Consider the following 6,369-nt stretch of genomic DNA (forward strand, 5'->3'; position numbering starts at 1 on the left):
AAGCTTTATGAGACCCTCGGCGACAGACCCACTTCACCACCCTCCCGGCACACCCCTGACTCAACCCTCCCCTACACCCCCGACTTAACCCTCCCCCCACGCCCCCAATTCAACCCTGCCCTACACCACCGTCTCAACCCTCCCCCCAAACTACCGCATCTCAACCCTCCCCCCTCCCCCCGAACCCCCGAACCCCCGACCATAACCCCACCTTATCCTTTGCCATCTGACTTCACCCCCCACCCCCACCCCCTCCAGCCAACCCGTCCCTATCTCACCCCACCCTCTTACGACAAGCATGGGTTGCCGAAAACCTATTCTAACCCGGACCTTCACGGGTCCGGCAACGAATAGAAAAGTTTAGTTTGACCACCATTGACAACATTTGTACCAATGCTTGTACGGTGATAGATGTATCTGGAACATACTGACTTTACTGTGGCGCAAGTGTGCCAAAACCTACACCAACGTCAGTGAACATTTGTCATTCTCCGACTTTGTCTCCTTGGAGGTACGAGGACATGGCACACTGGTACTGACACTGCGATATGAGGTCAATGGCCGCACGGACATCGACCTTCTTCGATCTGCGATAACCCGCTTTATGACTCCTCCGCAATTCCATAACGCTATTACGGGAACCAGACCACCAGCAATAGTTATTATGTAATCACGTTCCGTGTCTATATATTGCCAAATGAAGTGTAACGCCGGCTACTGAGCCATAATGGCACGCTATTGATGAGAGCTAATGACGCCACCAACAAGATCAGTCCCGCCCGGCAGACAGTCCAACCGCACATGTATCTTTTTCATGTATTTACGAGAAATGATTTAAAACTGTCATTGTTTTATGCTCGAGTACGTGGGGGGCTTGCCTCCATCACAGGGTCCATTAACGTTGACGGGACGACGTTAGCGCATAATGGGCCTGCCACCCCAGCTTACAGTGAGACAGCGCACAGAACTTGGGGCAAACCTACCGTTACAGTTTGTAGCGATTAGGATGACATCATAGTCGATGAGACATTAGTTTTGTTTTGTTTGTTTGTTGTTTAACACCGCAATATTCCAGCTATATGTCGGCGGTCTGTGAATAATCGAGTCTGGACCAGACAATCCAGTGATTGTTGTTATTAGCATCGATCCACACCATTGGGATAAGATGACATGCATCAACCAAGTCAGCGAGCCTGACCACCCGATCCCGTTAGTCTCCTCTTACGACAAGCATAGTCGCCCTTTACTGCAAGCATGGGTTGCTGAAGAATTATATCAGTAGATGAGATATTAGTAATTCTTAGCAGTGGGGATCCTACTATATGAAATATTAGTAGATGAGATCTACAGCAAATCTTAGTAGATGGGATTGTTGTAGGTGAGATCTTGAGTTTGTTGTTTAACGCCGGACTCAGCAATACTCTAGCAACATGACGGCGGTCTGTAAATAATCGAGTCTGGACCAGACAATCTCAGTAGATCTTAGTAGATGGAAGCTGATTTTTCTATAATATTCTGCTACAGAAATACTGACTTTAGCCTGAGTATCATAATGGTTCAAGGTTCGTTCCAATACAAGAATGTGTGAACGTCATTGTACGTAACTCTGGGAGAATAGTATCACTGTCTTATCTTGTAAATTCCATGGATGTCAAAACATGCCACTCATAAACATGTGGAAAATGATTTGACATTTAGAAAGCAAGCCCTCAATCTCTTCATAAACAGGTGCTGTGAGGCAGTGGTTAAACGTTTGCCCGTAATGCAGAAGGTCCGGTTCGAATCTACATTTCTGGTGTCCCCCGCCGTGATATTGTTGGAATGTAATAAACGTGGCGTTAAAACATACTCACCCACTCACTCACTCACGATATGCCTGAAATATTGTCGATGTGACGTTAAATATCAACTGACTCACTAGAACTAGACAAACGATTGAAGGGATAGGTCGTCATTATAAAACTATTCTGAAATTGCCGTTTTTATTGATTGTCATAAATATTAAGCAGAAAAGATAAAACACAACCTGCCGATATTTTCAACCAATCACATGCCAATTATTTTCCAGTATTATTGGCAAATAATGTTGTTTAATGTTGTCGTGAAAATATATTACTGGTTAACCTTCCCACTTGAGAGTTAATTTACATGTAAAAACGCCGAAATGATTTTCTGTCTTTGAAGTTCACGAGATCGTTGCGTGCATCCCCGGCTTTTAGAGCTAATGAGCGCCCTCTATTGACTTACCTGTCTGTGCCAGTGCAGAAACCCTCGTCCCACACCCCCTTGTTAAGTGCTTTATTGAAATGTACAACTGATAGTGTTATTTAGACAAAGTTGCCAAATATCCGATAAGTCTACGGGCTAGCGATGTTGTTTTTTTGTAACGGTAACATCACGATATCGCACCACGCCTCGAGGAGCAATGGTTTTGGCTCGATATGCTCTTCTCGTTCCCAATCAACCAGACGGTAATACACTGAACCAATGGTAGTGGCGACTGGCGCTCTCATGAGTGTGATAGGTATGGAGGTAGATATATAGCATGTGCATCGGAGGGGTGGGTGCTGACGTTGGGGGTGGGGGCAGTATTGTGTGAGTGTCGGGTTCTATTGTGTGAGTGTCAGGCTTCAGCGTGTGAGTGTCGGGCTCTAATGTGTGAGGGTCGGTCTCTAATGTGTGAGGGTCGGGCTCTCGTGTGGGAGGGATGAAATCTAACGTGTGAGGGTTGGGCTCTCGTGTGGGAGCGGTGAACTCTAATGTGTGAGGGTCGGGCTCTCGTGTGGGAGGGGTGAACTCTAACGTGTGAAGGTCGGGCTCTCGTGTGGGTGGGGTGAACTCTAACGTGTGAGGGTTGGGCTCTCGTGTGGGAGGGGTGAACTCTAACGTGTTAGGGTCGGGCTCTCGTTTGGGAGGGGTGAACTCTAACGTGTGAGGGTTGGGCTCTTCAGTATCACGAACTGTAGTTTGTGGAGCGTTGAGGCGAACATTCCCATATGCTACAGTATCGATCACTGTTCAAGATGACTTGTTCCTAATTGAATATACTTCATACTAAATGTACAAACGCACAACCCTAACAGTTAAACTCATGTTTTGTGCGCTAATGTATACGGAAATTCAACCTAGGAGTGAATGGTTATAAAATATCACCAGTGACCCTATGAATTTGTCCACGGTTGCTACGACAACGATAAGATAGGAAATAATACTAAGACACGTTGTATGAATGGTCCTAATGTAGAGGTCATTGCACTGAAGGCCATGACGTCACACTATTGCAGCGTCTGTCAAATAGTCACAGGAAAGTCAGAAATATCGAAAACTGTTTCAATCTATTTCGCTCAAACGCCATTAACACGTCCCATTTTAATTCTGGAAACCCAAAAGTCCAGAAACTCTATGCTCTTTGCCCAGTCTCGGTTAAAGGTATTTACAAAATTAAACATGCCGTTTTCATGGGAACATACCAAGGAAGAAAAAATGAAAAAAAAAATGTTTAAAAACTCAATATTTAGACTATGTCGCCCATGGGCCTGCCCATGGGCGAAGTGTGGCCCATGGGCCTGCCCATGGGCGAAGTCTGGCCCATGGGTAGGCCCATGGGCAGGCCCATGGGCGAGAATATGTTCCTTTACTTAAAACTCATGTTTTTGTTTCGCAAATACATTTAATGTATTCATTCAAGTATCATGACACAAAATTTAACTCATTTTAACTTAATTCAACTATTTTATAGCGATATTGAAATATTTCGCCCATGGGCGAGAAAAAGGTTTGGCCCATGGGCGAGAATATGTTCCTTTACTTAAAACTCATGATTTTGTTTCGCAAATACATTAAATGTATTTATTGAAGTATCATGACACAAAATTTAACTCATTTTAACTTAATTCAACTATTTTATAGCGATATTGAAATATTTCGCCCATGGGCAAGAAAAAGGTTTGGCCCATGGGCGAGAATATGTTCCTTTACTTAAAACTCATGATTTTGTTTCGCAAATACATTAAATGTATTTATTGAAGTATCATGACACAAAATTTAACTCATTTTAACTTAATTCAACTATTTTATAGCGATATTGAAATATTTCGCCCATGGGCGAGAAAAAGGTTTGGCCCATGGGTAGGCCCATGGGCAGGCCCATGGGCGAGAATATGTTCCTTTACTTAAAACTCATGTTTTTGTTTCGCAAATACATTTAATGTATTCATTCAAGTACCATGACACAAAATTTAACTCATTTTAACTTAATTCAACGATTTTATAGCGATATTGAAATATTTCGCCCATGGGCGAGAAAAGGTTTGGCCCATGGGCAGGCCCATGGGCGAGAACATGTTCCTTTACTCAAAACTCATGTTTTTGTAGCGATCTTTAATGAACCCGGCCTTACCTCTCAAAACGTTTTGACAGTTTATCATACGAATTCATGTGCGTGTACTCCAATTCATTGGAGTTATTTTCCACAACATTAAATTTTAGTTAGTTTCTATTTCATTTCCCGTTTTTTATGTCCCGTTGATACATCACACTGGGCAATTACGTGACACTAGGTATGCAATATACAGGTACGCGTGCGCGTATTTTAATGAAAAAAACTATTCGTCTTTTATTGCATAACCTTTGGCTGAATATCTTACATTCTAACCAAATCTCGAAATAATTATTTAATTACAAGCAGTGTCGAACTGACCAGTACAATTATGTTTCAATGCGATTGAGGAAAACGTGAGTGAATATTGTGACACTAAAGCAACTTTTAACTGCATTGTCACTTTTGGTATGAAAATGGTAACAGTTCAGAAAAAACAACAGCCTTCTTATGATAGTTCTCATTAGTACGTTGTATCTAATTACAGTGTCGGCCTTATTTACAGGTGATTCTACAATACCTGCTCTCGGTCAATTACGATCTACCACACCACACGTGAATAAACAGTTCTGCAGGTGTTGCTGTGGGCAAATACCTAGCCTGAAAATGTTTATTTTTTTTAGGATACATGTTTTACAAATGTTCGTTGATATGTGGATATATTAAGCACAAAGACAAAAAAAATGTTTATGAAAGATGAATTAGTGCCTTGATATATTCATCGAGATGTGTATCATCGTTTAATGGGGTCATTCAATAAACGTATGTTTGGAGGAGATATCAAAGGAGCCGCCCAATATACACAGTGTCGTCCGGTGAACTACCAACCCACCCTGTCCATTAGAGTTATGTAATCGGTACACAAATATATTTGATGCGGTGTCAGTGCGGAAGGAGTTTGAATTACGTCCGCCACTTGCCACAGAAATCCTCAAAGTATAGAAACAATAAACAAGGTCAATCCGTACTAATTACCAATAGGGAAAATGGTGAAAACAAATTGAAATAGATTTTAATAAAACATTATTGTACTAAATAACTCGCAAAAGCGGTGCCTAAAATTGTTTGACCGTGTTATGTGTGTTGTAAACTGACGAATAGCAAGTAATTGTCATGCTGTACGCATGGTTCCATATACAAATTCAGTTATGCAACCGGTATGAAACTGAGAACTGAGATACCAAGTACAACCTGCATTCACACACGGAAGCAATATACTTGTGTGTATGCCCCCTCCTCTACAAAATGTATCACTAAAGTATTTGCATTGTAATAAATATAGTAATGATAAAACTTGGTAATTTGGTAGGTCTCCTACAGATATGATTTTCAGTTTTTTTTACACCTTTGATTGATACGGATTACGTACCTGTAGTCTAGTCACTGTCTCTAATGTATCTGCTTGTTATAAATTTCAAATGTCTTGTTGTAGCACTGTTCCTAAAATACGGTAGTTTCTTTTATCGGGTATAAATAGTTGATTCGTCTTGTCACGCAGTCATTTTTACTTGATCGAATGATTTCTACAAAAAAATTACGGCAGAGAGTTTTGTATTTTATTCTATTTTTAGAAGATTTTAGAAGATGCTTACATCACTGTATCTCAGAACGTAAAACTGATAACATTCAAACATGTAATTAGTACACAGTTAATTGTTACATATAATTTCCTGCATATTCCTTTTTGAACAAAAAGCCTACATGTATACTGATATCGGTGTCCACTGTTAAAAGGGTATTAGTGCAGTCAGCCATGGTAAATGGAGAGACAATAATAAGGTGATTAATTATAGTCTGTTGCAGAATATGCGGTATAAGTGTAGTCATTGATACATATACACATTACACATATACAGATGAAATACACGATATGATGCAGTGCAAGAACAAATTAAGATACGGTTTCTATTAAAAATAATTATACGATTTTGGATTTAATTAGCATGTTTAAATTTTCAGGCCAACACGGCTGAGATACAGCATCGGCATAC

Source organism: Haliotis rufescens, unplaced genomic scaffold (genome assembly GCF_023055435.1).
Source record: "Haliotis rufescens isolate VD_foot unplaced genomic scaffold, xgHalRufe1.0.p SCAF_51, whole genome shotgun sequence".
Taxonomy (NCBI): domain Eukaryota; kingdom Metazoa; phylum Mollusca; class Gastropoda; order Lepetellida; family Haliotidae; genus Haliotis; species Haliotis rufescens.